Raw genomic sequence first — 12,308 nt, 5'->3', positions numbered from 1 at the left:
GAGTTTCACTATTACAAAATAGAGGAACCTCCGGAAGAGTACGCTCCTTTCGAGGAGACTGAAATCCCACTAAAATTCCAAGAGCACCTGCTCTGGTTTAATGGCGCCCTAAAACATAATGATCATATTACCAGGCTCGGTCCACTAGGTAGACCAGGAGCAACGTGGCCGGTTCTAGCCGGCTACACACCACATCCTGACATTGCAAAAATGTCAAAGGAAGAGCTGTTAGTACAGCTAAAAACACTAATTAAAATACATAGGCAATTAGTCCAATATGTAATGTGGACTGCAACAGTCCAACCAGCTGTTAATGTTCCACAGCTGACCCCTCATCAGGGGAACACTAATAAAATTACACCACAGAACATACAGTCAGTCATGTCTTGGTAAAACACCCGTAAAACGGGAACAAATTCCTTTCTGGTTATCACAGAAAATCACTCAAATAGAGGCAGTATTTCCTGATACTACCCCTATAGAGAAACACAGAATCTTGACAATCTGCCTTCCTATGGGAATCGCACCACACGTGGAGGACTGCGACACTTGGGGTACAGTCTTTGCTTCCATTTACACAAAAACACATGGTGTTCCGTCTATGGCGGTATTACCGGATGTGCTAAAACAGATTCAAAATGAATACGGTCCAGAGACCGCTTTAACTCTTGGTATGAAATTACTGAAAGACTTCAAGCAGGTCTCGGCTATATTATTAGCCAATATAAAAGGAGAAGCAGCATATGTGGCGATCCGCCAGAAGTTGAAGGAAACAGATATAAAAGATCAGCCAGTTGAGCTTGCCAAAATCATAGAAAAGTGCTATGAAGAATTAGGTAGAGACAGCTTGGGTGGAAAACCAGTAAAACCCCAACTGCTCGAAAATCCTGAAAAATTATTTATTGAAAATAATTCCAACACTCCTAAAAAGAGCTGGGATGGAAATAAACAATCCACTCCCAGTGAAAAAGTTTTCCAGTCCAGAGGAAGGTCTCCTCGACGGAGGGAAAGAACTCCGACTCGAGAACACCAGTCTCCCCAGAGGGAGCCCTCTGAGAAAAGATATAACTTTAGAAATAGGGATAATCTGAAAAAACCTGATCGATATCAAAGTATTGATACACGTCCCTCTCGATCTTTTTCGCAGAAATCGGAAAGAAGAGGACGGTCAGAACCAGGAGAGCACACCAAGTCCAAAGACAAGGAACCTGCTCAGAGTAAAAAATCTCAATTTCAAAAAAAGAAGGTAGCCAGTATTAGAATAATCAACCATGCCGAGAATACTGAGGACACAGTTGAAAAACGGGGAGTGGGCATTGACAATGTTGGACAGTGCAGCAGAAATCAGTATTTATTTTATTTATTTATTTATGTATTTGTTTCGCGCCTGAATCAGCCCCGAAGGGGTATCTCCGCGCGTAGCTTCTGGAAGGGTATTAGGGAACGACCAGGAACATGAGACTGCAATGATACCAAAAGAAGTCATTAATCTTGTGTAAAAAGGTATGTTTTTAACTTCTTTCTAAAGGAGAGGAGATTAGGGGTGTGTCTCAGCTGTGGGGGCAGAGAGTTCCAAAGCATAGGGCCTTTAAGTGAGATGGCCCGTCCTCCCTGTCTTGCTCTCGTCACCCTGGGGACCTGTAGCAACATAGTGCTGCTGGAACGTAGGACACGTCCAGGTGAGTAGGGGACAAATATGTCTCTTAAGTATTGAGGGCCAGACCCGTAAATACGTTTGTGCATTATACAGCATACTTTAAAGTTAACGCGTTGTCTCACCGGGAGCCAGTGAAGGTGAGAGAGGAGTGGGCGTGAGGGAGTTCGGGGCAAGGCATTCAAGATGAGTCTTGCTGCTGTGTTCTGTACCACCTGCAGTCTTCCCAGTTGTTCTTGATTGGCAGAAATGAGGAGTCCATTGCAATAGTCTATCTGACCGATGACCAATGCTTGTACCAGCGTCTTCCTATGGATGTCAGGCAGGAAGGGGAAAATGCGTCGTAGTAGCCCAATTACTCGGAAACAGGTTCCCGTAACTTGATTGACATGATCTTTTAATATCAATGCTTGGTCTAGGCGCACTCCCAGGTTTTTGACAGTCTGCTTTTGTACAGGGACAGGTCCTAGCTCAAGTGGCCACCAGTCGGGGGACCATAGCAGGGTGGCCCCTCCAAACAACATGACTTCAGTTTTAGTCACATTGCATTGGAGGAAGTTATGGGCCATCCAATCTGCCACGGCTCTCATACCATTTTGAAAAGATTGTATAACTGTCGGTGTGAGGGTTTGGAAGGGAAACAGCAACTGGGTGTCATCAGCGTAGGAGATTGGGGTGAACCCGTGAGATCTTATGATGTCCGCCAAGGGGGCCTTATATACGTTAAATAACGTGGGGCTTAAACAAGAGCCCTGTGGCACTCCCTTGGTGAGCTTCCTACAGATGGAATTGTGGGAGCCTAATTTGACACCTTGTTGACGGTCCGCAAGAAAGCTTTCTAACCATGCCATGGCAGCCCCTTTTATTCCCACCTCCCTCAGGCGGCCGAGAAGAATGTTGTGCGACACCGTGTCAAAGGCAGCAGACAAATCCAATAGCACCAGAATCACTGAGCTCCCCCCGTCAAGTGACATCCTGATGTTATCAGTCACTGACAGGAGAGCTGATTCTGTGCTATGGTTAGGCCTAAAACCAGATTGAGAGTGGTCTAGGCCGCCTGCGGCCTCGATGTAGTTGGACAGGTGCGCGTTGACGTGTTTCTCGGCAAGCTTACTAAGGTAGGGTAGGAGGGAGATGGGCCGGAGGTTGGAGAATTCCGTCCAGGGAAGAGCAGCATTCTTGCGGATGGGGTTCACCACCGCTCTCTTCCACTCAGTAGGCACGTTTCCCTTCTTTAAGGACTGGTTTATTACATCTTGAATGTGAGGGCCCAACAAAGGACTCAGGGGGACTAAGGTTTTGGCAGGGATCAGATCCTCCGGAGACCCAGATTTTACATGGGTCATTAATATTTGAAGTTCTCTACTATTGATAGGGGGAAAGGTGGTCAGTGAGAAATTAGTGTTCTTAGTGGGGAGAAGTGTATTCAGGGTGCCTTTTTCTGTTTGGGACACTAGGATCTTACCATAGATGGAGTCAATTTTATTTTCAAAGTATAAGGAGACTTCCTCACACAGACTTTGAGAAAAATCATCTGGGCTTACACAGGCCGTGGGCTTGACAAATGTCTCAAGAATCCTATATAGCTCTTTAGGTGAATTGCCAGCTTCCGTGAGTTGTTGGGCTATGCAGTTTTTACGAGCGGCTTTAACATGTTTATAATAGTTAGTTTGTGCTACACGGTGGGCCTTCCTATTATCCTCTGAATGGCATTTTCTCCACCTCTTCTCTATCCTCCTACATTCTTGCTTCTCCGTTCTAAGAGCCTCTGTGTACCATTTTTCCTGTTTAGCCACAGGAAATTGCCTGAATGCTTTCAGGGGGGCGATTTTATCTATGGCTACAGTAAGTGAATTCTGAAATGTTGTTAGACTGCATTCCACTTCATCTGTGTCCTTAATGTCGGGTTTTTCCCAGACCTTTTGTAGTGCCTCCAATGTGAGTTTATGCCACTGTCTGCGCGTTACAGGGGGTAGGGGTTTCTTGCTGGATCCTTTGTTGATTTTGAGTATATTAAACTCTAATAGAAAGTGATCAGTCCACTCTAATTGTACCGATTTATTGCAGGATATGTTATCAAAATTAGTGTATATCAAGTCAATACAGTGTCCACCTTCATGTGTGGGGCCCTTATTTTTTGTGTAAGGCCTATGGTCGCTAGATCAGCAGACAGGCTCTTAGTGTCAGATAGTTCAGGCTGATCAGTATGTATGTTAAAATCCCCTAAGAGTAGGAAATCCTCTTTAGCCCGTATATGTGGGCCAAGTATTTCTAGGAAGGATAGGGAGAAACTTGGGCATGTTACTGGTGGGCGATAAATGAGTGCTCCCTTACTGGTCTTTCTATTAGGGAAAGTAATTCTGTAGATCATTATTTCCAATTGTGTGCAGCATTTCCTATCTAAAATATCTAATTTAAGGTGCTTTTTATAGATTATTGCAATGCCGCCACCTATTTTTTCAGGGCGGTCTGCATTGTGAAGTTTGTATCCCTCTGGTACTCCCAAGGCAATAGCAGATATCGTATGGGGCTTTAGCCAGGTTTCGGTGATGAAACAGATATCCGGGGTTAAGGTGTCTATCAAGTCCCAAATTGCGATTTGGTGCTTAGGCATCGAACGGGCGTTTATTAAAATGCAGTGCAGGTTGTCAGAAGACATACAGGGTTTACTCGACTTAAAAGAATTAGTGGTGGTAAAATGACAGTTTAAACATGAAAAGGGTCCTTCAGGACATGGCCAGTTATCACGTGTATAGCAAGGGGTGATAGGTTTCCTTAAGTTCAATAATGCCGACGCCTCATACCTGATGCGTTTAGAAGCGCATGTGGGCGGCATAATGGGGACCCCTTGCCCCGTCCTGTCGTGGACGGGCGCAGACGGGCAGCTCTTTGGCTGGTCTTCGGCTGAGATGAGGCTGCGCGCAACCGCTGCGCGCTTCCGGTGAGGCGAGGGCTAAATAGCCCCCTGAAACAACTAGAGCGCTAACCGCTCCCGGAAGTGCCTGGCCCGCACCTGTCCGCCCTCCGCACAACGGTAATGAATTACCGAGTCGGAACGAGGCGGGCAGGAAGTGGAATCGAGACCAGCACTCCGGTGAGTTAAAAGGCTTTTAAAATAAGTATTAAATGCGAAAAATGCTAAAAGTGCACATGTATTACAATAAACACGTGGATATTAAAATTTTACAATGCAGCTCTAAGATGTCAGATTCGTTGCAAGGAAGTGCGTGATACCAGGCAGCAAGCTAGCGGTATGGAGACACTGCCACCGTCTCCCACCGCGCGCAAGATCTTGATGAGTCATCTGGAGACAGTGGACACGAATGAATACATTCAGGTTGAAACTGCCGACACCAGACTTAGCGAGCCCCATAAGATATACGAAATAACATTGCGTATAGAGGGTGATAAGACTAGGAAAATAAGAGGTCTATTTTGGGATAAACTCTCAAAAGGCTATGATATTCTGTTAGCTGAAAGAGATTGGCCCCCAGAGTTTGTCAGGGAGTGCCCTCGTGGCGAAGAACTGATTATGCCTGCCTTCTCAAATCACATTCCGATTCACAAAAAATATACATATGCAAGGAAATGGGCAGTAGCCCAGGCACCGGCATTATATAAAAATCATGTAGGATGGGATGAGGACTCACCTCCTCACAAAATCCAGTTAAAAAGTGAACCAACTGCCCAACAGCAGTATCCCATTAAGCAAGAAGCTAAAAAACAAGTCAGGGAGATCTTAGATCAACTTGAATACCAGGGGGTGATTGAAACATGCACCTCTCAAATGAACAATTCTTTGTTTCCTGTCTCCAACCCAGACAATTCATATCGTCTAGTTTTGGACTACAGACACCTTAATACATGTTGCAAAACTTTTGCAGTACAAAACTCGCATAGTACAGCCCTAATGAATAACATAGTTAGGAAAAAAATTAAAACGACATTAGACATATCTAATGGTTTCTTTTGTCAAAACATTGCACCAGAAAGCAGATATTTGACCGCTTTCTCAGCATTTGGGTCGCAGAAAAAATTCTGTCGACTCCCACAGGGGTTCAAGAACAGCCCAGGACTATTCTCAGCTAGGGTAACAGAGTTACTACAAATATATGATGATGAGGCATTATCTTACGTTGATGATATCTATCTCACAGACGACGACTTGGATACTCACTTGAAAAGAGTGAACACCATTATACTTGGGTTCGCAGCAGAGGGTTACAAATTCAACTTTAAAAAGTCTCGAATTGCCCATCTGACAGTACTATTCTTAGGGTACGAATTATCAAGTGAAGGAAAAAGCCTAGCGGACAACTTCTTAGAGAAGTGCGCTGTACTCCAAGCTCCAAAAACGCTGAAGAATTTACAATCCATTCTAGGTTTTCTGAATTTCGGAAGAACTTACATTCTAAATTACGCAGAGAGGGTTAAACCTCTTTACGAACTAATTAAACCTGATTTTAAACAAATCAATTGGACTCAAAAACATACAGAAAATGTGAGATCATTGCAAACAGACATGTTAGCTAAAACAAAATTAGATACACGTGACAACACACGCGATCTTGTAATCCGAGTCATCCCAGGAGGATGCGGATTCACGTACCTAACCTCTAATGAGGGAGAAAAGGTACCTATTTCAATTAAATCTCACTTGTACACACAAGCAGAAGAAGCATTCAGTCTCACAGAAAGAACTGTGAAAGCAGTGCAAATCGCATTAGCAAATGAACGAGAACTAGCACACGGCAAACGGATTAATATCCTCACAGCGGAATCCGCCTTCGAGGCGCTATTCAGCCCAGTAAACCTGCCTACAGTGTCACTGGATCCGAAATGGATACAGTGTGTAGATTCTCTAGGAGCGGAAGATGTGAAATACTATTTCGCCCCGCAATTCGAAGAACTGAATGATTTAGAATATGAAGAAGAATATCCTCTGCCAATCGAACTTCTGCCTCTCCCACAATACGCCTGTATAATCTATACAGATAGATTTGTACAGCATTTCAACGTAGAGAGCAAATCCTACGATGCAGCCTGTGCGATTGTTAAAGGTCGTTGGCTGTGCGGTAAATTCAGACCGAAAGTAACAAAAACTGAATCTGTAAGAAACTGTTCGGTTCAGAGAACTGAAATCAGATGTTTAAAGATGGCGCTCGAAAATGCAGAACGTGAATTCCCGACACTTATCGTGTGCGATTCTCATTTTTGCGTCAACTCTTACAATAATAAACTGCAAAGGTGGATTGAAAACGATTACAAAGATGACACAGGTGCCACAATAAAGCATAAATTGCTCTGGAAACAGGTAGCTCTTTTTTACAAAGAACTACAAAAGACTCACGTGGTACACGCACAGAGTCTTCAACGTGATGGCGTTCACGTTGCAGGGAATTCATTGGCTAATACAGCCACAGCGGAAGCAACTAAACCGGCTTCCGTAGCCACAAAAAAGCGTACAGAAAAATACATAGACGGGGAAACCATGCTGGCAGTAAAAACGACCGTAAAAGGCGACTGTGCAGCACTACCCGTGAACTATCCACTCAATTATGCATACATAATAGATGCAAACTCCGTTCCTTTTGCTCGAATCCCTGGAGTGGGGGATAGGGTAATTCCAAACACGAACAGGAGAATATTTTTAATAGCAGACGCACACATGGGTTTGGGTCCTAGGCATAGAAAGATCAAGGAATCCCTGACTGAATTGCAATCAGTATACTGGTGGCCGGGAATGAGTGTACAACACCAAATATATGCAAACAACTGTGAAAACTGCAACAGGGATCGCAGTGGTGAACCATGCTACCGGCTACCGATCAGAAACAGCGTAACGCTGTCTACACCCCATCCTGCGTCCTATTAATAGTTAAGGCTAAACACACTTAAAAAATGTGGCCTCCAGCGCTCGGCTGACGCTAGAACGGTTATAAAAGATCTGCGAGTCTTTATCGGCACATACGCAATTACCACGTTCCATTCTGACCAGGGTCCTGCTTTCAGCTCTCGAGCTTATAAGGAGGCCATGGCCAGCATGGGAATTGGGTTGCGGTATTCTTGTCCGTCGCACCCCGAAGGGAATAGTGTGGTTGAAAGAAAAAACCGGGACATAAAGCGATCTATAACAGCGAAGGTATTAGGTTCAGGCGCTGGGTGGGTCAAACATCTAATAAGTGTCCAGTCCAGTCTTAACAATTTGCCAAGAAAATCTCTAAAAGGTTTCAGCCCATACGAACTATTGTTCGGAATTAGAATGAACATTCAGGACCTCGATAGTCAGATGTCAGTGGTACAAGGAAAAACAACAGACTTTGACATCAAAGATCGTTTGGCTGTTTTACAGGAACTGAATGAAACAAGAAAATCCTTAAGCAACATAAAGTTAAAGCAACAGCCATCTACCACTGACGAGGCACCACAAGCAACAGCCCCAGCAAGGCCTGTCTGGATTCCAAAGATTGGGGATCTAGTCAGAGAAAAAATCGCGGTGAAGAAGGAATTTGGGCCTTCTTACAGAAAAGCAGTACCTGTCTTGGCAGTCACCGGAACAAGATCAGTAGTACTACCGCCCCTTGCTGGTAAAAAGGAGAACAGAGTCGTGTCTATCGACCTGGTAAAACCACAAGCATGTGGCCTATAATCAACAGTAGGCCCAGTGGACTCCCAAGAAACAACAGAATACCCAAACTTGCAACAATCCAAGAGGTTCAAACTGAAAGACTAATCACATTCGATCAGCCTGCAGTGCACAGAGAAGGACTATGCAATAATGCCATGGAACCAATGCCTCTTGAGACACAGATTGAAACAGTTCGTCAAGAAACACCAGTCTACAATAATGTGGCATCAGAAAATGCTACCGAAAGACAGATTGAAAGAACAATCCCAACAATTGACAGAACTGCCTCTGGTTATTTCATCAACTTCAACAACTTCTCTGAAGATCAAAACGACCCCGAAGTGATGCCAGAAACAAAAAAGACTTTTAAAGAAAAAGCAACGGAACTCTTTAATCAACTGAAGAAAATATACCTTGTTTCCCCTTGGTTAGAGTTCTGGTTCGGTCTAGGTGTATTTTTCCTCCTGCTTTGGCTCATCATGGTACTTTGTTTGGGAAAATTAATTGAGGGAAAATATAGTACAATGGACACAGCAAGTCAGAACATCAACCTAGTCCTCAAACCACACAGATCATCCCACGTGAAGAAAAGAGAACTGTCAACAGTAAATGTCACAGCAATTCCAATACCCGGTGGGGTAGTATGGGAGAAAACAGACTATGAGATCTATGGTCCGGTAGAAATCCTGAAGTATCCTCATCAACTGAAGGTTTCCTTAAGTGACTTTGTAAAAGCTAGTACATTCTCTGATGATTGGGACTTTAACAGTATTGTCAGCTAGATTCACAGAACATGATTATTTACAAGGTTCATCTAGTTATGAGCAATTATTCTGCTACACACATTATGGTGATCATTACTTGCATAAATCTGCACAGCCTAGAAATGTTTTTAAGTATAATCAATGGGAACATTGTGCTACACCACCTAAAAGCAGTTCTAAAGCATTTTTTTGAGAAATTCAAGTATTTCTCAGGGTTTAACACCAGTGATGCAGAAACGTTTTATTACAAACTGTTAGATAAAACAGGAATGAAAACAATGCTGACAAACACTAAATTAATATATTCAGAAGCATTTTATGACAAAATGATGACATTTGGTTTTGATTATTGGAAAAATAACATTGAAACGAAAACAATTTGGGGTACAAAAGATTGGCAGGTACAAGGCCTTGAAGCACTATTCAGAACCTGCATGATACCAGAACAAATGATGTTTTTAAATGACACAATACACCAAACATCCTGTCTTGGCCTAGCTAAGATCAAAGACCTTAAAACACCGTCTATTCCAAAGCCAATACCTTATAATACAACTACAGATATTGAGTTAGACGTTTCACAAATTTTACATTTTAACAGAACACATCCTGATTGGAAAAAGTGGTTAATCTGGCCTACTGACACAAACAACTGTCAAGATAGATTCCTGAATAAAACACAGGGGTTAAAAATGACCAGACAAGACCCTAGATACTCCCAGAGACAACATCCAGGGATAGTAACAACATACAGTGTAGGGAAACTCTGCCTCGAATGGCTAGGATCATCCACACTGGCTGAAATTAAGCAACACTTGTCTTTACTAAAAGATGGTGCTGATTTGCGCGATTTCATTCTTGGACCACGCAAACAGCGTCAAAAGCGTTTCATAGCGACCAGTATCTATGCTGCGTACAGCGAGGCTTGGAAAGTCACACAAATTGAAACAGCTGAAAAAATACGAGAAATTGATCGTATTAATTTGGAAAAATCACTTTCTGTAGTGGACAATGGGTTAATGACTCTGTCCTCCAGAATATATTCGTTGGACAATATTGTATCTTCTGCCTTTGACATAATAGACAGAGACTTGCTAATGTTACAACATGGCCAATCTCAATTACGTTCTATTGTACAATTAGGCTGGACGCTGCAAAATCTTCGTTCAGGCTATGTGCATTGGCGTTTAATCAACACAACGTCATTATTTTCCATTTTTAACCTTACTGATAAACTAATCAGTTTGGCACAGAAAGGAGCAGACTATACAATCCTGAGCATCGAAAAACTTGAGAGATTACCATTGACAATGTCAGAGAGTCCTGTCATTGAATGGATAATACACGGAATTATCACTATTCCGATAACAACTTTCCGATTTAAAAAGTGCCTTGAATACATACCTACTGGCCAGTATGAACGATTGGGTAAAGGATATGTAAAATCAGAATGGAAATTACCATACACACATTCTTGCTATAGTGACAGCGACAAAAATGTATTTCTTAGTGGTGAGAACTGTAAACATTCACTAAGAGGTATACTTTTGTGTCAGGGTATTAATTTACACGGCGCCTGTGAAGGTAATTCTAACAACCTTTCATGCCACCAGCTAGTCACACCTGCAACTCAGATAGAGCCCTTCTTTATGCAACTTGCAAACGGGAGTTACATTCTTAGAACGGATCACAGATGTTGTGGCCTTGTTCCAGGGAAAAGTTATCTAGTAAGCGTAACATCCATGATCAAATGTTGTATGCAGGCATTGTTTCCGAGCGGGCCTGCAGACACAGAGACTCCCATCTGGCCTCGTCTGAATCTCTATTCTATACGAATTGATACTTTAAGCAAAATGAAGTCTGTGCTTTTGCAGACAACAGTGCCCATAACGTCATCAAAAGAGACGTATGATCTTCTAGTTGCAAGGACAGCTACAGAAGTTCATGAACTTTTATCAACAAATTGCCCCGTGCATTTCGTAGAAATGCTTAGCCAACTCCTTAACATGTCTAGTGCCACAGGCATCCCAGGCATATTTAAGACGATTTTTACGGGACTGCTGACACCTTTTCAAGCAATTCTGGGAATCGTTCCTAATTTTGTCCACTCTGTCCACACTGTTTTTGGCGGCATCCCCTTATTTTTGGGACTTGTAGCAGGGATTTTATTTTTGACCTTTCTGCTTCGTTATGGCAAGCCAAAGCTCAGACATAGCTCCCATGGGAATGAAAGAGACAATCCTAGCAATGCGCTACCGGGACAGGATAATTAACGTCCTTGGATTTGCCAGGCTGATAGACCTAAACATGACCTGGTTCCTTTCATTCACACCTATATGGCAGAACTGTATCTTACCGGTACTTCGATGTATGCTATGCGGAGATGAGTGCGTGTTGGACATCTGTCTTTCACTTCCATCAGCAGTACCAATGGACGTCGATACTTTGCTAAGTCCGATAACGGCTCACGCATTGTGTTGTCCCCAGCGGCTACCAATCCTGATGACGGCATTCGTTGAGACTCCTGTGCTACGACTAGGCGGTAACAGTGGAGCGAGTGACAAAAGCAACATCACCCAGGTACGACCTTCTGTGAGCATTGCTGATCCCGACTATGATGACAGCAATCATTCTCACACCTGCCAAGTTACAGCACTATCGAATTTGGTTGAACTGTCACCTGATTTTGTAGACCAATTCTTTGAGATCCTGTCTGATATGATGTTCTCACCCGAACAGAAATAATAACTTTGGAGAAGCTTTCCGACACACAGCGTTCCCATGAACTCTGAATTCGGCCTTCAGTTTTGAACAACAAAAACTGCTAAAAGCGTTGGAACTCTATTTCCCCGTTCAAGCATTAATTCTTTTGAATTGAACACTTTTTAATATTCACCCTTTTTTGGCACGGAAAATTCTTTGCTTAAAGTAAAAACTATTCTTAAAGAACAGAAGCTTCACACTTCTATTTCTAAACACATCTAGAGACATAATAACTTTACATCAGCCTCTAGCACATTTATTGCAATGCATTTATATGTGATGATTTATCTCGCCCTTCTTCTGTTTCAGAGATATTTTCATGTGTAATTCTTTTTGCATAATCGTTCATTGATTTCATATGCTATAATTTTTGAATGATTTCTATGCTTCAAAAACGTACAGTACCTATAATTTTCACGTATTACAATATACGCCTATTTCAAATGCATATATGTATTTTGGGGTGGGCAATGTTACACATGCATCTTATTGCTCTAGT

Source organism: Lissotriton vulgaris, chromosome 4_1 (assembly GCF_964263255.1).
Source record: "Lissotriton vulgaris chromosome 4_1, aLisVul1.2, whole genome shotgun sequence".
Taxonomy (NCBI): domain Eukaryota; kingdom Metazoa; phylum Chordata; class Amphibia; order Caudata; family Salamandridae; genus Lissotriton; species Lissotriton vulgaris.
The sequence above is the reverse complement of the archived record's forward strand: the minus strand, read 5'-3'. Positions refer to the sequence as shown.